Here is a 24,242-nt window from a genome sequence, read left to right as displayed (position 1 = left end):
CAATCAGCAGGAGAGAAAAAAACAAGCCTCTCCACAGAGTTTACATTTCAAACAAAGACCAGACATTTACAGGGAAATGTACCTGTGCCATTTTCCACCTCAAACACTCCACAGCGATAGCACAACTTCCTCTCCAAATTAACACACAGCTGTGCATTTACACACACTCCAATGAGCGTGTGAAAGCCCACTACCACATAAATTATAGGGAAGGAGTAAGTATGTCCACACATACACATAGCAATCAAAAACTCAGCACAAGTGAACTTTACATAGGGAGTAGCTCGGTCTACCATTCGGACACAGTGCAGTGGAGAAGGAGTAATACAGTAGGCTGTAGTAGTGAGCAAGAGTGCGTGTGCCTACCGGTGCTCTCCTCCTCCAATGGCAGTGCTCAGCCTGATGGAGTGGTCTGCTCACCGGCCAACTACGCTTCCGGGTAGATGCTGGATGGCAGGCGGCATCGATATCCCTCCTCTATCAGAGAGAAAAAAGGGAAGAGCGAGAGAGACAGGAGAGAAGGAGAAATCAAGAGAGCAAGCAAAAAATCAAAAATCTAAATGAGGGATAGAGGAAGAGAAATAAAGTAGGAAAGACAAAGAAAGCAAGAGACCGAGAGAGGGACAGAAAGAGTGGGACAAAGTGGGAGAAAAGGAAAATACCATTAGCTCAAATTAAGTTTATTAGCTGTATCAGTCTGGGAGCCTTTTTAGCCCCCCCCCACACACACACAAATGACAGCCAATTGGGACTGGCTCAGCTGGGAGGGTCAGTCATGACGGGAACACATTACAGCTTCCTCACTCACTATACTACATCTAACTGGGTTTCCTAATGGTCACTCACACTGACAAATGTGGCTACTGTAACAATGTTAGGAGGCAGTGCTTTAAATTCATAGATCGGAGTGGAACGCAGGTTGAGAGACCGACAATGCATTACCAGTCAATGAAAGGGTTTTGTTGTGTGCAACTACATATGGGTTGTATTCATTAGGGAAACAAGTGTTTATTTTGTACAAGTTATGACCGTGGAGTCATGGCTTCAGCCATGTTGTAAAAGCATTCTTTAATACAGGGAGAGGAGATTCAGTCCCCCATGTATTGTACCTCAGGGGACAAGCCTGTCCTCCAAACAAGTGACAGATATGGGATGAAGTGAAAGAGGGGAAATGGTGATGGGTGGGAAAACAGGATAAGTTCAATGTTTCATCTCTCCCCTGCAGTCCTTCCCTCCAGTCTGAAGGCAAGCTGAGCTACTAATGTTCAATGTGCCTGGCGAGAAGGGCCTGCCTGACTGAGTGTGTCTGGCACAAGAATGTATACGAGTGTGTGTGAGTAAATGTATCTTACTACAGTTTGTCTCTCTCTGTGTGTGTGTGTGTGTGTGTGTGTATGACAGGCAAACATATGGGTATACGAGTGTGTGTACAGAGTGATTGACCGGTGTGTCTGTGCGAGTGTGCAAGTCGACTGATGTGTGTGTGTGTCTGTGTGTGTACACACGTGTGTAGGATAAAGAAAGGGTAGGCCATCATGGCTATCATATCCAGCTATCATATCCCCCCAGACAGACAGGTCCCACTGACTGAGCTGGATAATGAGACCCATTATGATTAACATGCCAAGAAGAGCCTGACGCAGAACAAAGACACACACAGAGCAGGAGGGGTGTGCGTCTTTGTTCTGCGTCAGGCTCTTTTTGATTCTGCTTTTGAAAAAGCAACCGCTTTGAAAGATTTAAAGCGCGATGCATGTGCTACAGCTAACTCCGATCAGCCCTACAGACAGAGCAAAGGTAACGTTCCTACTGCATCTCAAATGAAGACGGACTGGTAGCCCAGTAGAACGTGTCAGAACTGGAGAGTGATTTGTTCAATGTTATCAGTTAGAGGGTTTTGTTTGTTTGTTAGCTGAGAACTGAGTCAGCTGTTAAAACACACTGTAGATATTGCTTTATTGCAACCTTTGGCTCTGGGAATGCATTCTTATTGACTAGCTATGCATTCTTATTGACTAGCTATGCATTCTTATTGACTAGCTATGCATTCTTATTGACTAGCTATGCATTATTATAGGCTAGTTATGCATTCTTATAGGCTAGTTCTTATAGGCTAGTTATGCATTCTTATTGACTAGCTATGCATTCTTATAGGCTAGTTATGCATTCACTGGTTATTGACGCAAACACAACAAAGCATAATGAATGAAGGCTCAGGCTAGATATGATTTATGTAACCTGGCAGTGCAGGATTTGGAGAGAGAAAGAAGGTTAAAGTCATTGTTGTTTTACGATTTGTTTCTTTGAGGCTGCAGCGGCCTAATCATCCAACGATCGAATCAGATAACTCCCTTTTCTCACACACAGTCATTTGGTGGGAAACAATGGAGGGACTCTTGAAGCTGGGGTTTATGGACTATTCAAATGATGCCAGCTCAGAGGCCCAAATGCCAAGGAGCAGAGCAAGGCCCTCTTCAGCTAGAGAAACTCACTGGGGAACAATGAGGACACTTGACTTCAGGGTGCACCGGGTCGAAAAAGGGATATGGAGAGTGATAGAGAAAGAAAGAAGGTAGAAGATTAAGGGGGAGGGGCCTAGGCAGTGAGAGAGTAAGGGGAGGGGGCCTAGGCAGTGAGAGAGGAAGGGGAGGGGGCCTAGGCAGTGAGAGAGGAAGGGGAGGGGGCCTAGGCAGTGAGAGAGGAAGGGGAGGGGGCCTAGGCAGTGAGAGAGGAAGGGGAGGGGGCCTAGGCAGTGAGAGAGGAAGGGGAGGGGGCTAGGCAGTGAGAGAGGAAGGGGAGGGGGCTAGGCAGTGAGAGAGGAAGGGGAGGGGGCTAGGCAGTGAGAGAGGAAGGGGAGGGGGCTAGGCAGTGAGAGAGGAAGGGGAGGGGGATAGGCAGTGGGCAGAGGGACAGTAAAGCAAACACACTGGACAAATACCCACCAGAAAAAGACCCGGGTGGTGGACTGTGAAGGCCCCTCATGCGAGCCTGCCTCTGGTCAGATACACCCCCTCCCCAGACACACACATATTTCTATCACCAAATGAGATTAGCGCTATTGCTATTCCAGCCAGCATGCAGTCATCCATCCATGATACTCCCTGGGGAGGGAACGGACACACAAAAGGGCCATGTCCCCAACTCCCCGTCCACAGTCTTCATATAGTGACCTTGATCCTTAAGGCCACTATTGACCACACAGAGAATACGACAAACACAGAGAAATACACACACTCAATTAACTCAACTAGTCCAAATAATAAGCAACACTACGCCGAACTGAAGTGTCAAAACCGGGCCAAAGAGCCCAATGAAGATCAGATAGGTGAATTTTTTGTTGTTGTTGATTTTGCAGATGGTTAATTCCAATTGATACTGCCCACACCACCAGGGGAACAATGACAACATTGATCCTTGGGTCTCTTACAGTAAATATTTATCCTCAGCCAAACCTCCAAATTGGGTTCAACAATACCTCAGTAAACTTTGACGAGTCAAACGCTTTTTTTCTGCTCCTCTGTGCTGCCAACGACAATCACCGCTCGGCCCAGGTGGTCCTCGTTGACTCGACAAACTCCTCGGCGGGGCGCCGTCCCAGAGGACATTGGCTCGTCCGCAGTACATTTATCGCACTAGCAAGCACCGCCGAGCTAGCTGAGGCCTTTCAATTCAACACCCGTTTTGTGTCTCTTCACTCTGACTCGAGGAGCCTTTCAGCAGCCAGTTATCCAGCTGCCCCAGAGCAGCTGGGAGCCTTAGGAGCAGCGTTGGGGGAGAGGATCCCATCCAAAGGCACAATTAACGACAACCTTTTCTAATAGCCTAGCCTACTAGAGCCTAATTTGGGCTGGGTTATGGTCCTTTCCCTATATAATATCATCTGGGGATAATAAGGGGCTCAGCTTCCCTCCACTGTAGAGGACTTCCTCTTTAATGTAGAGGATATTGGATAATAGAGGTTCTTCATGCTGCAAGAGCTGTGGGACCATCATCAAAAAGTGTCATGGCAAGAGTGCTGATCTAGGATAAGATTGCCCGTCTATATAATCTTATTCATTATGATTTAAAAAAAGGAAGAAAAAAAACAACTGATTCTAGACCAGCTTATACAGTCCCAGGTGTTTAGTGTCACTGTTCAATGGGGATGAGTGCCCCCTACTGCCCATCTCTTCAACAGCAACTCATCTATTGAGGGAGGTTAATCTTTTGTTTTTAATAGATCTTTCGCTGCCATTCTGTGTACAACCGTGTTGCCGATCTTGCCAAGCCATCTTGTCACAAGAGGACCACAATGGAAATAAGTCCCAGACTTTTCCTCATGTACGTCTTTTTCAAGTTGTGACTTGTTTTTAAAAATGGTCAAATGAATAAACTAAAAAGGGAAGCCCCCAATTGAAGAAGTACCTGTCGGGCAGTATATGAAGATTAATTATTTTCCATATAATTTGCACCCCAGTTTATGCAAACCAGCCTGTGCACCCATCTCCCTCCTTAGCTAGGCTAACTAATCAGCAGAGGAATTGATCATAATCTTGGCTGTGTGTGTGAGGTAATTTGGGCTGTGTTATTGCCTTCTCTCACTGTGTGTCAGTGTTAATAGTGCAGACCCAGTGGGGCGCTGTGGAGCGGGAGAGAGAGAGCCCCAGGCTAGCCCATTAAAGGAAGGCCTTCTCATTTAGACAGGCACAGCACTGCTGAATGTGGGACAGGGACAAGGAGGAGCGCTCATCTTCCTCCTCACTGCTTTGTATTGTTCACGGTGAGCTCCGCAAACACGGAAACAAAAAGGATCTATCCGACCACAACCTCGAGACGTTTTCCTCCCCTCAAGTCTCTTCTCTCATACATATCCCTGAATCTCTAAAATCCCCCACCTTTCACTGCTACTACACTATTCTTCTCCCCTTCTCTCCATCGCCCGAACACTCCTTTCTACTCTGCTGTTTTGTCTACTCTCATCCCTTGTTCTTCTACTCTACTCTCCTCCCTCTACTCTTTGTTCCCCCCTCCCCTCCCTCTTGTTCTCCTCTCCTCTTAATTTCTCCTCATTCTCTCTTCCATCATGGGGCCCACCACTTACTGTAGTATCTCTGACTTCATGCTTGCTCCCGCTGACAATTTATGCATCGTCCGCCAGAGCAAGGCACCTTCTGCCCCACTGTACAGCCAACGTTATGGATCGGCCTATCAATAGCCACGCGTCCTGTAAAAGCTTCCCATTACACAGAGACGTCCCGCGATCCATATCCGCTCAAATCTAATTGCTAACTGTGCCGGCCCTAAAAACATGTCGTTTTGATCGGATAGCAGAGTAGGGTGTCGTTTTGGGCAAAGGACTTTGAGGGGTTTTCTGTTTGAGTGAAATAATTATGGTTTGAAGTATAAGTGCTGTATGTGGGCTGTGTTTCCAGCCAATGCAAACACAAAAAAGTAAAAGATAATTATGGTATATAGTGCTAAGATGGAAATGTGTGTACAGGGTTTGTACAGATCCTGTCATGATTTAACACAGTGACGCGACTAAATCACTGAATTGGAGCCTAAACCTAGAGTCCGAGTCCCAAGTCCCCTGTGCTTGAGTCACCAGTGGTCGAGTCACGAGTCCCTCTGGCCTAAATCAGAGCAGCCTAGTTGTAGAACGGCCCGCGATATGGTTAATGAATGGAAAACGCGTGCCTCAAAAGTAAACAGAGTCATATGAGTCATAACGTCTGAACAGTTTTGGCTAGAAACGAGACGTTTCCTCTGTAGAAAAGAGGGAGGCTTGTCTGAACCTGGCTATGGGATACAGTGGGGAAAGTGGGAGGGTTGAGTGAGATGGCAAATTCAAAGACAGCCTACTCTGCTATACTCAAGGGGGAGAGAGAAACATAGCTAGACAGTTTGACTATTAAACTAACTGCCATTGTTTTAAAATGTGGTAAAACAGCTTGTTTCTCTTAACCAGGATAAGAGTAGCTAACAAGAAGGACGGTGACTGGTTAGCATCTAGTAATGCTCATATTCTGCTTATCATTGCCTATCCAGTCCAAGTGAAAGCGAGAAGGAGAGTCCAATCCGAGTCGCCAATGGTAGAGTCTTAGTCAAATTACAATTCATGAAATCCAGGACTTGAGACAGACTCGAGTCCTGGTCCTGAGCCTATTACTGTATGCTACAGCACCCATGCTTTGTTCTGCTCTAACGACTGGACAACCCAAACTCCTTAGCACTCACTGGTAAAACTGGAATCACACAGCAACCCCACCACCCACCAAAAAAAATAAAGTGAGCGAAAGAAAGTGATCGATAAAGAAGTAGAGGGAGAGACTAGGTTTACCTCCACTGTACTCACATCCTACCATAACCTTGTCTGTACATTATGCCTTGGATCTATTCTTCCGCGCCCAGAAATCGGCTCCTTTTACTCGGTTCCGAACACACTAGACAACCAGTTCTCATAGCCTTCAGCCTTACCCTCCTCCTCCTCCTCCTCCTCCTCCTCCTCCGTTCCTCTGGTGATGTAGAGGTTAACCCAGGCCTTGCAGCCCACGCGCAGCCCGCCTATTCCCCAGCCACATGAATAGGCTCCGCCCATTGAAAAACAACATTAGACCAAACTAGCCTTCCCTGAACTACTCAACAAAGTACATTGTTTTCCATGAGCTCAGCTTGAGAAGTGGTCTGACAAAGAACCCCCCAAAAATAAATAAACGTATTCCTAAAATGTCTTTAAGAAAATAACAAATGAACCTCTGGTCCCTTGACACAAACATGGGTATAACAGGGGAAGAGGGAGAAACAATGAATCATTTCAAAAGGACTTGGAGCAGATAAAATTTACATAAAAACAGACTGACAAATGAAGATCACATTGCATTACAGCAGAGTTTCCATTAGCCTGATGATTTTTTTGTTTGTTGAAAAGCTGGTAAATAAAATTGGCGCCAGTCAATTGTCCGGGTGAAGAAAAAAATCCCATTGCAAAAATAATGCTTTTTAGCCTATTAGATCCTCTCTTTAACAAGTTATATTGAAAATGTTAATCTGTCACATGAAAGTGTTTTCCCACTAATTGCATTATGGTACAAACATTTACACCTAGCCTACTGCCTTTTGTGCATTGCTGCACTTACAATGTGAAGAAATAATAGTTGATTAACATTAAGCTAAACGTTCTGATCTGTTTCAGACTCATTGCTTTTTAAAAAAGGTACAGTGTATTTTTATTATGTAGCTTAGGCCTACTGGGTGTATGAATTTGGGCTCCTTCATCCCACAACTGTCCCAAAGTCTGTTTGGAATAGGCCATTTCTCGACAAGCTGACCAATAGAATAAGTAGCCTAACCTTTACTACTAGATGGACAAAGGCTAGTGATTTTACTGTTCGTTACTCGTCTTGTTGGCTGAGGAAAAGTATATGTGGACGGTTAAATCTAACATGTTTAAAGTGCACATCAGGATTCACCAAGGACAGCAAACCGTCGTTGCATCCTCGACTTGCATGCTCTGCTAATTATGAATTATCATATTCTAAAATGTGATTTCTGTCATTCTGAGCACCATGGGTGGACGCCCTAATCAGGTTACGCACCCAAAGCAAATGGGTCCGGTAAATTTCGCAAATGTTCGGTGCCACATTTTCCTGACAGAAACCATGCAGTATAGGCATACAGCAGAGTTGAATTCAATTCTAAATACATTCTTAGTTGAACTACACATGGACGTCATTAAGAGTACAGCTAAAAAATTCCTGAAATGACTGAAATGTATTCAAATGTACCCCTACCCAGCTATACACCTACACAATGTCAATGACTTATCTAACCCACTCATTTCAAAAGAATGAAATGAAAAATGAACTGCTCCATTTAAAACTAAGTACTCTAGCAAGCACTTCCCTCTCTGACTGTTGTGTGATGTCTACTCATCTATTATCACACTCTTCATTCATATTACCCACACTCTCTCTATCGGCATCCCCCGGTGATGAATGTGTTCCTTTTTCCACCTTCCAGAAGCTTGTGTGGAAGTCAAAGATAAATAAAAGAGGGGAACGTAAAAACGAAGGGCAGGAAAATAAACAGTGCTGGAGTGATGCTTCTTGTTGGAAAGGCCCTTGAGAGGCGCATTCAATCTTTCAATCAATACGTGGCATTGCCGGGTGTACACCATCATTAGTGGACGCTTCCCTGTTCATTTATCAATGAGACGTGCACCTGACTACTTCCTGTAAACAACCACTCAGTATAGTATTCAGACCCCTCGACTTTCTCCACATTGTTACGTTCCAGCAATTTACACACAATGACAAAGCAAAAACAGGTTGTTAAAAAAAAGAAAACATGCTCCCAAGTGGAGCATCGGTCGAAGGCACTGCATTGCAGTGCTAGAGGTGTTATTACAGACCCGGGTTCAATCCCGGGCTATGCCACAACCGGCCATGGGCGGGAGTCCCAAAGGACGGTGCACAATAGGCCCAGCGTCATTCAGGTTAGGGGAGGGTTTGGCCAGGGGGTCTTTAATTGGCTCATCGCGCTCTAGCGACCCCTTGTGGCAGAGAGGGTTCCTGCATGCTGACCCCAGTAGCTAGTTGAACAGTGTTGTTTCCTCCGGCACACTGGTGCGGCAGGCTTCCGGGTTAAGCTGGCGGGTGTTAAGGAGTGAGTTTAGGCGGGTCATGTTTTGGAGGACACATGACTCCACCGTCTCCTCTCCCGAGCCCGTTGGGGAGTTGCAACAATGAGACATGATCGAAATTAGGGAGAAAAAGGGTGGTAAAATAACAAAACAGAAAATAATTTAAAAAACAGAAATACCTGATCTACATAAGCATTCAGACCCTTTACTGTGAGACTTGAAATTGAGTTCAGGTGCATCCTGTTTCCATTGATCATCATCAAGATGTTTCTACAACTTGATTGGAGTCCACCTGTGGTAAATTCAATTGATTGGAAATGATTTGGAAAGGAACACACACACACACACACACACACACACACACAGTTGACAGTGTACATCGGAGCAAAAAACCAAGCCATGAGGTTGAACTGTCAGTAGACCTCCGAGACAGGATTGTTACGAGACACAGATCTAGAGAAGGGTACCAAAACATTTCTGCAGCATTGAAGGTCCCCAAGAACACAGTGGCCTCCATAGTTCTTAAATGGAAGAGGTTTGGAACCACCAAGACTCTTCCTAGAGCTGGTTGCCCGGCCAAACTGAGCAATATGGGGAGAAGGGCCTTGTTCAGGGAGGTGACCAAGAAGCCGATGTTCACTCTGACAGAGCTCCATAGTTCCTCTGTGGAGATGGGAGGAAATTCCAGAAGGACAACTATCTCTGTAGCACTTCAACAATCAGGCCATTATGGTAGAGTGGCCAGACTGAAGCCACTCCTCAGTAAAAGGCACATGACAGCCCACTTGGAGTTTGCCAAAAGGCACCTAAAAGACTGACCATGAGAAACATAATTCTCTGGTCTGATGAAACCAAGATTGAACTCTTTGGCCTGAATGTCAAGCGTCACATCTGGAGGAAACCAGGCACCACCCCTACAGTGGTGGTGGCAGCATCATGCTGTGGGGATGTTTTTCAGCGGCAGGGACTTGGAGACTAGTCAGGATCAAGGAAAAGATGAACGGAGCAAAGTACAGAGATCCTTGATGAAAACCTGCTCCAGAGCACTCAGGACCTCAGACCGGGGCGAAGGTTCATTTTCCAACAGGACAACGACCCTAAGCACACAGCCAAGACAATGCAGGAGTGGCTTTGGGACAATGTCCTTGAGTGGCCCAGCCAGAGCCCAGGCATGGAACCCGATCAAACGTCTCTGGAGAGACCTGAAAATAGCTGTGCAGCAACGCTCCCCATCCAACCTGACAGAGCTTGCGAGGATCTGCAGAGCGGAATGGGAGAAACTCCCCAAATACAGGTGTGCCAAACTTGTAGCGTCATACCCAAGAAGACTCGAGGCTGTAATCGCTGCCAAAAGTGCTTCAACAAATACCTAGTTTATTTTTAATAAATTAGCAAAAATTTCTAAAAACCTGTTTTGTCATTATGGGGTATTGTGTAGATTGATAAGGGGGAAAAAAACAATGTGGAAGAAAGTAAAGGAGTCTGAATACTTTCCCAATGCACTGTAGCTTAACGGTTTAACCAACTATTTTGTACTTGAATAAAGGAGGAGGGATGTTACCTGGTATGTTTATTAATAAAAATCCATGAGGCTGTTTTACACCCTGTGTGTTTGTGGTGAGACTAGGCTTGCAACTACTACCAATGAGTAGAGTAGAGTACTACTACTACTAGTGAATGCCCACATTCATCTTTAGATGACCACATGAATCAAGTTAAGGTCAGAGAGTCAAAGGTTAACTGACCACATTGATCATTTGGACAATCAGTCACTATAGTAATGACTTTGGGGATGCGTCAAAAGACACTGACATTTAAAAAAAACGCCTGTAGAGTGTAGAGTCAGGGTTTGATATAGAGCAATGGGAGTAGATAACTATCGAGCGTCGAGATCTCTTTGTTTCTGATGGATGATAAGGAGGGATGGTGGAATGAGCTCCCCTGCTCCGCTGATGCTGTTTGAAGTGGAGCGGTTGAGTTCATCTTCGGATTGGGGGGAGGTTGTGCGCGCGCGGTTGCGCTCATGCATGTGGGTCGTTAGATGTCGACCGATTAATCGAAATGGCCGATTTCAAGTTTTCATAACAAATCGGAAATTTGAATTTTTGGGCGCCAATTTTGCAGATTTTTTTATTTTTATACCTTTATTTATTTAACGAGGCAAGTCAGTTAAGAACACATTCTTAGTTTCAATGACGGCCTAGGAACGGTGGGTTAACTAACTGCCTTGTTCAGGGGCAGAAGACAGATTTTCACCTTGTCAGCTCGGGGGATCCAATCTTGCAACCTTACAGTTAACTAGTCCAACACTAACCACCTGCCTCTCATTGCACTCCACGAGGAGCCTGCCTGTTAAGCAAATGCAGTAGAAGCCAAGGTAAGTTGCTAGCTAGCATTAAACGTATCTTATAAAAAACAATCAATCATAATCACTAGTTAGAACTACACATGGTTGATGATATTACTTGTTTACCTAGCGTGTCCTGCATTGCATATAACCGATGCAACGCAGGGGGATGATTTAACAAAAGCGCATTTGCGAAAAAAGCACAATCGTTGCATGACTGTACCTAACCATAAACACCAATGCCTTTCTTAAAATCAATACACAGAAGTATATATTTTTAAACCTGCATATTTAGCTAAAAGAAATCCAGGTTAGCAGGCAACATTAACTAGGTGAAATTCTGTCATTTCTCTTGCGTTCATTGCACGCAGAGTCAGGGTATATGCAACAGTTTGGGCAGCCTGGCTCATTGCGAACTAATTTGCCAGAATTTTACATAATTATGACATAACATTGAAGGTTGTGCAATGTAACAGCAATATTTAGACTGATGGATGCCACGCGTTCCGTATTTCACTGAAATAAACATTTTGTTTTCGAAATTATAGTTTCCGGATTCGACCATATTAATGACCAAAGGCTCGTATTTCTGTGTGTTATTATGTTATAATTAAGTCTATGATTTGATAGAGCAGTCTGACTGAGCGGTGGGAGGCAGCAGCAGGCTCGTAAGCATACATTCAAACAGCACTTTTGTGCGTTTTGCCAGCAGCTCTTCGCAATGCTTCAAGCACAGCGCTGTTTATGACTTCAAGCCTATCAGCCAAATGGCTGGTGTAACTGATGTGAAATGGCTAGCTAGTTAGCTGGATGTGCGCTAATAGCATTTCAAACGTCACTCGCTCTGAGACTTGGAGTAGTTATTCCTCTCGCTCTGCAAGCACCGCTGCTTTTGTGGAGCGATGGGTAACGCTGCTTCGAGTGTGTGCTGTTGTCTATGTGTTCCTGGTTCGAGCCCAGGTAGGGGCGAGGAGAGGGACGGAAGCTATACTGTTACACTGGGGGATCACTGGGTGGCTTTTGGTCATTTATTAGGATTCCTCAAGTCGAACTCATTGTCAGAAAAAAAGTTGGTCCAAATCAAATATTAGGTATTATTATTAATGAATAGTATATGAATCCTATAAGTAAAAAAACAAAAATGACCAACTTGTGTGTAATCAATTAGCTTCATTACTCAGAGATGAAATTATATTTCAACAAAATGATCTTCTGTTTCTAACAGATTATGATTTCAGAACAATTTGTGGAGTCGAAATCCTCTTTCTTTTGCATTTTGAGGTGGAACGACTGTGTGTGTGTGTGTGTGTGTGTGTGTGTGTGTGTGTGTGTGTGTGTGTGTGTGTGTGTGTGTGTGTGTGTGTGTGTGTGTCAGCCTGAAGCAGGTGGGGATTTTGGATGTGGACAAATTACCTAGGAGAAGACAAATAGCTTTAGCAGGAGGGCAAGTGACATTCATGTTTCATGTGGTTATGGACGATGACCCCTGGGGGTCAGGGTGCAAATGAGGCAGAGGCCCATTCCAGCACATGTGCTAACCCTGAAACCTGAGCCAATCCAAATAGGGCTCACACACAAACACAGTGAGGAAGACAGAACATCCGCCACAGTGCATTCTTCACCTCGGACCGCAAAGGTTGAGTGCCCAAAATACCCAGGAAGAGAGTGGTTGAGTGGTGTGGGTGTTGTTAAGAGGCTTCCTGCCCTGTGTTCACGCCAGGCTCCTGAGGAAAGAGGCTAGTTTATACTGTTTGTAACAGCTTTGTGGTAATAATACCAAGCCCCTGCTACTGCAAGTAGCATGCTCAGTCAAGTGAAACTTTGCCTGGAAGAACAGACTCTTTGGCAGCTAAGAGAGAGAGAGAGAGAGACAACACAAATGAGCACACTCAAGGTTTCGGAACAGGGGAGGAGGGAGTGAGGAAGGAAGGGAGCGAGGGATGACCTGGATTGCTGCCAAGGAACAGAGGAGGCAGAGAGGAGAGGGTACACCCCTAGCCATGGCAGCAGGTGTTTATGCAATGTACAAAAAACAGAGGACTGCAATAAAAGGCACAAGGTGCATACATAAAATCTGATACTAACGCAAATCGGACAAGGGTGAGGAATGGAACAGACACCCCCTGTGGAAAAGAGGGCAAGAGCTCAGTGCCGAGGACACATCAGTATAGATTTGGACAGGGGGATGAAATAGAAGGGATAAAAATAGCGGTCGTACCTTCACCCATGGCTGTATAGAGTCATCGATTCTGCCAAAAAGAGCCACATGGGAGAGCAAAGCGGTGACGATGAGTAAATACGCTGTCCGACGCGGTAAAAACATCTACAAGCCGAACGGAGGGAAACAAGTATAGCCAATAAAAGTTAAAGGATGCCGACAACTACTATTATACTACTGCACACATTTCAGTGTATATCACACCCTCTCGCAGCATTGATCCCCATTTTCCTTTTCTTCGTGTAGTACATTACACACACTCATTTGAAAGCTGTAAGAGCAGAGCACATGCTTGTGATTAGTTGGATATTTCCTGGAAAAGCATATAGACCTTGGAAAGGAAGGCAATTACAGTTGCGTCAATGCTGCCCTCCCAATGATGCCCTCTAACAAAAACACAGAACCAGATGAGACAAAGGGAAGAGAAGAGGGGAAGAGACCAGAGGGGTGGACTCACTCTGAGCTGGGTAAGGAGGAACGGAGGTGGGGGACGTGGGAGCAATGTACCCTCTATACTGCGCCAGTGCGCGGATGCATAGTATCCCCCAAAACCGCAGGCAAGAGCACCAACCGGTTGATCTCCAAGGCATTCCTAGTCGATCGCAAAACATTTCTGTAAAAAACCCAATGATGAGGTCTTGTTCCTATTTTAATTAGTCTCAGGCTCTTGGCGGTAGGGGCAGCCGATTCATCTGCCCTGCACGCCGGGTAGGTGAACTGTTGCCATTTTGTCTAAAGGTATAAACTCTGCCTTCACGGCGGGCACGGAGAGCAAATCTGGCCAATCGAATGGCTCAGATCACCTCTTTCGTATCGTCTGAGATTCCCAAAGATTGGAAAGCTGCCGCGGTCATCCCCCTCTTGAAAGGGGGTGACACTCTAGACCCAAACTGCTACAGACCTATATCTATCCTACCCTGCCTCTGAGGCCTTCGAAAGCAAAGTTAACAAATCAGATTACCGACCATCTTGAATCCCACCGTACCTTCTCCACTATGCAATCTGGTTTCAGAGCTGGTCATGGGTGCACCTCAGCCACGCGCAAGGTTCTAAACGATATAACCGCCATCGATAAGAGACAATACTGTGCAGCCATATTCATTGACCTGGCCAAGGCTTGACTATGTCAATCACAAAATTCTTATTGGCAGACTCAACAGCCTTGGTTTCTCAAACTACTGCCTCGCCTGGTTCTTCAACTACTTCTCAGGTAGAGTTCAGTGTGTCAAATCGGAGGGCCTGTTGTCCGGACCTCTGGCAGTCTCTATGGGGTGCCACAGGGTTCAATTCTCAGGCCGACTCTCTTCTCTGTATACACCAATGATGTTGCTCTTGCTGCTGGTGATTCTCTGATTCACCTCTACGCAGACGACACCATTCTGTATAATTCTGGCCCTTTGGATACCGTTAACCTGTTGAGTGTAGGGGGCAGTATTTTGATGTTTGGATGAAAAACGTACCCAAATGAAACTGCCTATTTCTCAGGCCCAGAATCTAGAATATGCATAATTGTCAGATTAGGATAGAAAACACTCTAAAAAGTGTCCAAAACTGTCAAAATATTGTCTGAGAGTATAACAGAACTGATATTGCAGGCAAAAAATGCAACCCGGAAGTGCTGTTTTTCCTGAAAGCTCTGTTCCATTTAAAAGGGATATCAACCAGATTCCTTTTCCTATGGCTTCCACATGTTGTGAACAGTCTTTAGACAGTTTCAGACTTTTATTTAGAACAATGAGCAAGTCTCTCTCTCTCTCTCTCTCTAGTCCCAGTCAAAATATTATCGATCATATATTGTAAAAACACCCTGAGGATTGATTATAAACATTTTAAAAAACGTTTGACATGTTTCTACGAACTTTACGGCTAATATTTAGAATTTGTCTCCCCGGTCATGACTGCTCGAGCCTGTGGATTTCTGAACATAACGCGCCAACCAAATGGAGGTATTTTGGATATAAAAATAATCTTTATGGAACATTTATTGTATAAACTGGGAGTCTCGTGAGTGCAAACATCCGAAGATCATCAAAAGGTAAGCGATTCCTTTTATTGCTTTTCTGACTTTTGTGACCAATCTACTTGGCTGCTAGCTGTTTGTAATGTTTTGTCTGCTGAGAAAGATGTCCTTACATAAACGCTTTGTTATGCTTTCGCCGAAAAGCTTTTTTGAAATCTGACACGCCAGGTGAACTAACAAGCTAAGCTGTGTTTTGCTATATTGCACTTGTGAGTTCATGAAAATGTAATATTTTTAGTAATTTAATTTTGACGCTCTGCAATTTAGCGGATGCTGACAAATGATCCCGCTAACGGGATGGGTGCATCAAGAATTTAACAAACCTCCAGACAAGCTTCAATGCCAGACAACTCTCCTTCCGTGGCCTCCAAATGCAAGTAAAACTAAATGCATGCTCTTCAACTGATCGCTGCCCGCACATGCCCGTCCGTCCAGCATCACTACTCTGGACAGTTCTGACTTAGGTATTTGTAGTTGCCCACATATTCTAAGTGTCTGGTTAGACTGTAAACTCTCCTTCCAGACTCACATTAAGCATCTCCAATCCAAAATTAAATCTAGAATCTGCTTCCTACTTCGCAAAACAAAGCATCCTTCACTCATGCTAACAAACATACCCTCGTAAAACTGACCATCCTACCAATCCTCGACTTCGGCAATGTCATGTCACCAAAGCCCCATATACTACCCACTGCGACCTGTACACTCTCATTGGCTGGCCCTCGCTTCGTACTCGTCGCCAAACCCACTGGCTCCAGGTCACCTACAAGTCTTTGCTAAGTAAAGCCCAGTCTTATCTCAGCTCACCGGCCACCATAGCAGCACCCACCTGTAGCACTCGCTCCAGCAGGTATATTTCACTGGTCACCCCCAAAGCAAATTCCTCCTTTGGCAGCCTTTCCTTACAGTTCTCTGCTGCCAATGACTGGAACAAACTGCAAAAGTCACTGAAGCTGGAGACTAAGATCTCCCTCACTAGCTTTAAGCACCAGCTCACTGCACCTGTACAGAGCCCATCTGTAAATAGCCCATCCAACTCCCTCATCCCCATACTGTATTTATTTATCTTGCTTCTTTGCACCCCAACTTGCACATTCATCTTCTGCACATCTATCACTCCAGTGTTTACCTGCTATATTGTAATTACTTCGCCACCATGGCCTATTTATTGCCCTACCTCCATTCTTACCTCCTTTGCAGACACTGTATATACTATTTTCTACTGTTTGTTTATTCCATGTGTAACTGTTGTTGTGTGTCGAACTGCTTAGCTTTATCTTGTCCAGGTCGCAGTTGTAAATGAGAACTTGTTCCCAACTAGCCTACTTGGTTAAATAAAGGTGAAATAATAAATAAATAAATACGTGTCTGCAGTAACGTAGCATGTATGAAAGAAAGCTACATCAAAGTTGATACTGTGAAATTTCAAAACCATGACTAGAGAGAGTGTCAATGAATACAGCAAAGAGCTGCTGTTGAGTTTACTCAGCAGTGTCAACACGTTGTATTCAACCCTTTTATAAGCCATGAAATTCACGTTCTTCCTATTTCCACTCAGCGCTACAACAAGCACTGCAGCAGTAATGAATGAAAATTATCTATAAGCTAGTGTTATTTTAGCGGTAGGCATTTTATTATAAATCAAGGAATATTTCACCTTCTCTGTTCATAGGTTTAACATGAATTTGTGCACGAGGCAGAAATAATGCGGTGCGACTTGACTTTCGCCATCAGTTGGAAGACGGTGTCCCTTTTTGGTCAGTTTAAGTGGAGGAAAGGGAGAGTGGGGGGATGTTGAGTTGAGAGGCGGACCGTCAGTCTGCTGCCCTCTCCCTCGTTGAGACTGACCATCAGATGCAGGAACCATTAGCCCAGTAAAAAAATGAAAAGCTAATTATTGAAAAATGTTTGCTCACTCAGCTGTGCCTCACAAGTAATACAACAATGGATCTATTACCGGTGACCATATAGCCTAACTCAATTTGATAAATTTAATTTTACAAAATGGCATAAACAATGCATTTGCAGGGCAATTCAAGGAAAGCCAATATATGACCAACCGGTTCGATCTTATGTAGCAAAATTTGGAAGTGTATTTTTAACATTGGATAAAAGTAGCGACTCAGAGCTAGAAAATGTATATCATACAGTACAGTTGAGGAACAAAGGGAAAGTAATTCTGCTTTGAAAGTTCCTAAACGTGTAACCCCACTTTTGAGAAAATGGCCCTTGAATGTTTTGGTACCTACTGGAGAGTTCTGCTTTGTCTACACCCATTCGGCATTGTTCACACCCTTTAGAGCTTTAGCCCCACCCATCTCTAAGGATTCACATGTGAGGTTATGTACCAAACAACCAAAGATCAAGACTAAAGGTTGGTTTATACTACGGTGTGTTGTTTGATTTAATCTGGTGTGCCAGAGTGTGCTTTCGGCGTTCGCAAACTCAGAGCGGTGTCAGATTGTACGTTCGTAAATTCAGAGCGTTTCGCTCTCGGAGCGCACACTGGACGATCTGGCCAAAAAGTAGGGTTGATCTGAGCATTCTGACCGATCAACAGCAGTCAAGCACCCAAGCTAACTGGCTAGCTTCTTCCAGACACAAATGATAGAACAGCTCACTGATCATTTTACTCGCCCTAGCAGAGCTGGTTAGGCTATTGTTATCCAGAGTGTTGGTGACTGCAACTGTGCTGCTGGCAACAATTGAATTATGTTCTCCCCCCCCCCCCCAACGTTTACTGACACCGGCCATATTCAACGGGTGTTGAGCGTTCGCAAACTCATCAGTTATTCTGCCTTGTCTATGGACAGCTGTCGCAGTGACAAACATTCTATTGAAATAGTTACTTGCATAGTGGAGTCATTTGTTTAGAAAAGTATCTAGCTAGCTAAACAATTAACCATAATCCCAACTCATAAGATTACTACCCTGCATGAATCTGCAGGTAGCTAACCTACCAGGTTCAATGTTACTACACAGATCATACACGTAATGTTAGCTAGCCAGCCAGCTAACATTAGCTAGCGAGCTAACAGTACACTAACTTGAAATGAAAACGACTGACAAAATTAGAAACGTGTAATATCTGAAAATGTAGCTAGCTAGACTCTTACCGTATACATGAATGGATGCTTCTCCCTCGGTCACAGATGCCATGGTTGCCCTTAGTTTGAAGATGTAATTCGGAGCCTTCTGTGTGGTCTCTTTTCAACTCGGTCTGCATATTTGCAATCAAACATCAGAATGTTCTCCATCTCCTTAGCCATCATACTCTAATTCCACTGATTTCAAAACTCAGTCCTCCAGAAAGTAGAGTGCAACACTTATGCAGTTCTACTACGTGATATCCTTCAAAAAATAATCTGTGTTAGAGGATTACCTACTGACCAGCTCATGTTATGGACAGAAGTTGCTACATGACAGACCAATCTAAACTCATCTCTCGGCAAGTCCAGCACACGCATTTGAGAGAAAATATATATATATTTTTTAAAGAGTGTACGTTCAAATGGCACTCCTGTGAAGTACTGACATGCAACATACCCCTAGTTCCCTGAAACAAGTCACACATGCAGTGATAATGTATTGGGTTTATAGCTTAATGCACAAACCTCATTGCTACAGTACTGCTTTTAATTTGGTTAATGTTACATAGGCTTACATTTTTTGAAGTCACGTTGAACAAAAAATCTGAGCGGTAGATCTCAGCTTGCATTTTGACTCAGAAAGTGATCTTGACTCAGAAAAGGTTGTTCTAGAGTTTCTCTGCTAACACTATCAGTGTTTCCCTTTACTGTGGCAATTGTGATCGAATCAATGCAATATTAGCCACTTTCAATGCAACATACCGAAACAACTATGCAAAATAACTACGCAAGAGATGAGGCTGGTTGTGACACAGCCCGGGATCGAACCCGGGTCTGACGCATCAGAGTAGGATTCTACTGCATTGACACGCACAACTCAGCACATACTCTACACAGACCGGTGCAGCATAAACAATCAGAGCTGCAGTAGATGTATATGCAAATAGATCATTTCAATAAGGATCTGTGCCATTTACTTTGGACTGTGTTTACAGCATGAGTGGTCGTGAGTAGATGCTTTAATCTCACAACACACGCAAGAGCTGCTTGTAGCCACGTGTTCACATTTTGTTAATATCCTTTGCTAGTGAGTGATTAGCCCAGTTATACATAATTTCTAGTCAGCAATAGGGGAGTGATTGCTTCCTAGAAGAGCACAAAACATGTACATTTCTAGACATCTTTTGAAAGCGAGTCAGGTAAACTTTTTTTATACCTCCTTTTTCGTGATATGCAATTGCGATCTTGTCTCATTGCTACAACGCCGCAACGGGCTCAGGGGAGGCGAAGGTCGAGTCATGTATCCTCCGAAACATGACCTACCAAACTGCACTTAACACCCGCCTGCCAGCCACACCAATGTGTCGGAGGAAACACCGGAAGTCAGCATGCAGGTGCCCGGCCTGCCACAATGAGTCGCTAGAGCGCGATGAGAAAAGTAAAGCCCCCCGGCCAAACCCTCCCCTAACCCGGACGACGCTGGGACAATTGTGGCCGCCCTGTGACTCCCAGTCACGGCTGGTTGTGACACAGCCCGGGATCGAACCCGGGTCTGTAGTGACGCCTTAGACCGCTGCGCCCATCGGGAGACCCGTAAACAGCTTTTTGTTGTCTCAAAGGGGCAGCGTAAGGACAAGTGGATAAACAGGTTAATGTCAAGCCCTGCATGTTTTTTTCAAAAGTGTTATGGAATGTACAGTAGACCTACAATGAACACCACACATTGGCTGGTACTGTAGGCTGAGTGATAGAACAGCTATTGTTTTTGATGGTAGGCCACTCAGGTAGGCCCACATTATGATAAAATAGCCACAGTAGCCTACTTGACCACTGTCTGAAACTACAACTTAAAGCGGGTAGTCTCAGTGTTAGTAAATGCGCGCTCGAAGTTGCACAGAATTTTCACAACTTTCATGTTTGCGCTCTGCAGACCTGAAATTTGCTCAGTGACGAAACAAATTAGAGTAAACATTGCATCAAATACCTTCAATAAATCAACTTAACAATAAGAAGCACCGTTTCATGTGGCTCCTCGATTGATTAATCTGTTTAAGAGTTGTTGTTTTCCCTCTGTTTTTTGACAGGATGTGAAATAATGTGGACTGTGAAATGGTTTCGGTGTGTCTTATTCGCTCCAGTAATGTCTTCATGTGATAAAGTTTGTGGTAAGTGTGACGGCACCTTTTTTTGTGTTAAGCTTTATTTGCTCTGCCACTATTGACTGTTGCATGCCTTTCCAATACAGCCAAGGTCTGTTAACATGATTGTTCAATACATGCAATCACACGTGCCTGCACACAAACATCACAGTGAGCACACATTGAACAGCAGACACACACACACAGCAGGATGTGAAGTACCCTCCAGAGACTCTTTGCGAGGTGTGCATCGATCGGAATTGAGTGTGGACAAGGAGGGCCGGAGATCTATGGGCGGCCATTACGGGAGATGTGCGGAGCAGGCCTGAGTACAACTGTGGCCCTCCACACCGTCACTACCTCCGTTGTCGCCTGCTTCAGTGGCGGAAAAGCTCCAGTAGACACCACCACACCGGGGGCTTGTCACTCCTCTCTTGCTTACACCCTTGCTTTTCGCCCTCTTTCTCTGGCAGTCTATCCCCATTTCAACGCTTGCTTCCTCCACTTCCAGTCTTCTCTACAACAGGGGACCTCAGAGCTGAGTTCTCCCCCCCTGCTGTGTTGAGACATCTTCCTCCTGTGCTTTGCTTGGTCACAACTGTCTGGGCCCTGCTCTGTCAGTGGAACAGCTTGATCCTAAGGCTCTGTTAGACACTCCCAGTGCACACAGACAGAGAACGGTGAATGTCCTATTCCTGTCTTGTCACATTCGGAGCACAGAGGAAGACGTATTACTGTACTACAAAATGTGTGGCAATGACATAAGTAATTGCTCGTTTTAAGGATGAACTATACAGAAATCACTGACATTTCCTGGTTGCAAAAATTCAAATTGTTTGCCTAATTCCAGTTTATGTAACGAAACAAGCAGTCATTGTTTAGAGAATCATTGTACCATCTAAACCGCTGTGAAACATTTTCCATAGCCAAAAATAATTTATATTTCAGCTGTTTGAAGCTGGTGTATAAAATCGAAAGACACAAAAACGAAACTTCAGAACGTCAAGCATAGAAATAGCACACATAGAACAGATATACCGGTTCTTAGACTTGCTTTCAACGATAATTAAAAATCTATAACTCAAATTGCTATGTGAATTGGGTCAGGTCGCCCAAAAAGTTAGATATTCTAGCTTTAAAAACAAGTTTAGTGTCTGTGCCAATTCACAATACTATGTAGCCTTTGTCATTTGATAGGAGACTTTAAAAATTAAGAGATAAGGTTAACATATGATCAAACCCTTTTAGTTTGTTACTTGACATTTAAAAACCTGTCACCACCATCAGGAATCTAAGATTGAAAACATAGCATTTCACTACACCCCCCAATACCTCTTCAAAATGTGTATGTGACCAATAACATGTGATATCTATCAGGTTATTTGAGATCTGCAGGCCCTCTCAATAGGCCAGCAAATTAAACAAAATGTAGGCAGGATGTGTAGCTGGCTGTTCAGTCCAGCCCTGCTCCAGCAGCATAGGAAAGAGACCAGCAACTTACCAAGATTCACTCAAATATAATACCTCACTATTCCCCCCCCCCCCCTTCTCCACTGCATATCTTGCCACAATCATTAGGAGCTGGATGAAAATTTCGAGTTTGAATGATGTTGTGGAGACGCAGTGACTATTAAAAAGCAAGGCAAATGACTTTACCATTTTTTGCGCTGGGCTGCCAAGGCAGGGCCCTGGCGCTGTATCCCCATCTAAAAACCTTCTTCGGCTGATCAAAAGATCTAGCTAGCTGACTCTTCCCCCCCCCCCCCCCCTCCCTCTCCCGAAGTGCTGCTGGGCTCCCATGGCTATAGAGATCGAGCCCTTTTGGCTTGGCCGTCCACAGCACTATATAACAACTTCTGTCTCCCCGCCCTTTAGTAGTGTGGTTGTGGGCCCTCTGTTGCAGCGATCTGGGTTCTTGGGTTTGGCCAATGACCAGGGCACTAGCGCTCACACACAAAACCGTGCTAAGTGGAGAGAGTGAGAGAGCAGATATGGTGTGGAACTAGGGGCTCTTTCTTCCATAATGGATTACAGGGCCTGGACTTCCTCGCTCCACATCCCCAGAATGCAACATTGCTGATTGTTTGCTGGCTCTGCAAACATTTTTTTATTTTGAAATAATTACATTTTGGGTCCCTTATACTGTGGTTTCCCTCATCCGGGCTGAGTTTTGCCCTGTTGTTCGTAATCTCAGCAGACGTCTACTGGCTGGACAGCAACACGCATCAGACTGAAACAAGGCTGCAGTACAGCGCTTCTGTAATCTGTGTTGTATTGTAGTCTATGACACGGTGGTCCGTGGAAGTGGTATAGCCACCCTTTAAGGCCATGAGGGTAAGAGCTTGTTATTCTTCACAGCTGGCCCACGCTGAGCTGTGCATGTATGGTAACAGGGAGAGGCTCGGCAAGCCGCCACTCTAGAACGGCACAGAGAATTTGTTTATGTTTCCTGCTGCCAAGATCCTGTCAGGAGGCACCCCAAAGCTCCAGAAGAGGAAGTCCAGACTGTTCAGTCTCTAGCTAGCGAGGCCTTCTCGCCTATATGCTCTTGGGATTTTTACTATTTCGGCATTCATCGTAAGGGGCTCCATGAATCAGGAGAAGACCCTTCCTCACCCCATCCTCCTCTTCCTCACTCTTGCTCCTAACAGACTGCAATGGAGGAAGGATGCAAAACAAAACCAAGTTTTAAAGTATCTTTAGTCAAAGCACTACAGTGATCACAGTGCTAAAAGTGTTTAAATTCAAAACACCTCCAGTTAAGTGTCAGAGCCCAGACATGTCCAACATTACAGTACTTCACATGAGCATCACCCATGTCATATCTGAAAAGGTTTGTCCCACCTAACCCGCTCCTCAGCCTGGCCAGACTCTACAGTAGACAAAAGGCGGCTGGGAAATGGCCTCAACTTCTCAAAGCCCTATGCTGACCTGCTACAGTCCAGACACTGTATTTTTTTATTTTACCTTTATTTAACTAGACAAGTGCACAGGAAGGGGCATGTGACCTAGGATGCCGAAGCGGAGGAAAAAGAGGGAGAAAAACAAGATGGAAGATGGCGGGGGACGAGATATGGAGACTGGTGTGAAACAAAAACAGGAAGCAATCCCTTTTCAGTGATGAGATTTGGGTGGGCCACTCACACAGTGCCAGAGGGGAGTGAGGAGTCCCAGCATTCCACAGCTTTACGGGAAGTTAACCGCCAACAAACTGGAGCAGAGAGCCACTCAACTATCAGTGTGTTAGCTAGGGGTGTGCAGACATGGCCATACCCGGAAATTGATAGTCGTGATCAAATTATTAACGTGCCTAAGTAGAGGTTTGCAAAACCTCCATCTCTGCACGTTTATAGACCAAACAAGCTGCAGCAAATGAGCCGCAGCGTGGCGAGTGTGTCTGACTTGTCTGTCCGCTGCAAGTTGAGGAGACAAGTTTGCCATCAGTCAGAACACACATAGGTATTTCATATTTTTTCCCCCTTACCTTGTTAGATATTATGCAGATTGATCGTAAACGAAACAGTTGATTTAACAGAAGGCAGCAGCCGTCTGAATGATCGGACCGAAACAGAGAAGTGAAAGTGATCAGGTGAAATGCAAAAAAATAAAAAATAATAAAATATACTCTGATCATAATCTTATCCATTACGATACTCATTTTGTCCGACTACACGGCACACCTCTAGTGTTCGCACTCATAAGAAACCACAGAATACCTTTGTAGTGTTCTTTGTTAGCCTACAGAAGAAATCAAAACATTCCCTTTCTACGTTTCATGGAATCGCTCAATTTTTTAAATCTGAACATTCA

At 44.6% G+C, this 24,242-nt stretch overlaps 1 protein-coding gene across 2 annotated transcripts in view; it reads right to left on the bottom strand.

Moving 5' to 3' along the window:
- Nucleotides 1–24,242, bottom strand: part of LOC139376442 (retinoic acid receptor alpha-like) — a 257,204-nt gene that overhangs the window by 180,486 nt on the left and 52,476 nt on the right. For both annotated transcript variants that reach the window (XM_071119052.1, XM_071119048.1), the window contains exon 2: nt 367–556. The gene's annotated coding sequence lies outside the window, so the exon portion shown is untranslated. The remainder of the gene's footprint in view (nt 1–366; nt 557–24,242) is intronic.

The sequence above is a fragment of the Oncorhynchus clarkii genome, chromosome 20 (genome assembly GCF_045791955.1).
Source record: "Oncorhynchus clarkii lewisi isolate Uvic-CL-2024 chromosome 20, UVic_Ocla_1.0, whole genome shotgun sequence".
Lineage (NCBI taxonomy): Eukaryota > Metazoa > Chordata > Actinopteri > Salmoniformes > Salmonidae > Oncorhynchus > Oncorhynchus clarkii.
Note: the sequence above shows the minus strand (reverse complement) of the source record. Positions and strands in the feature narration are given on the sequence as shown.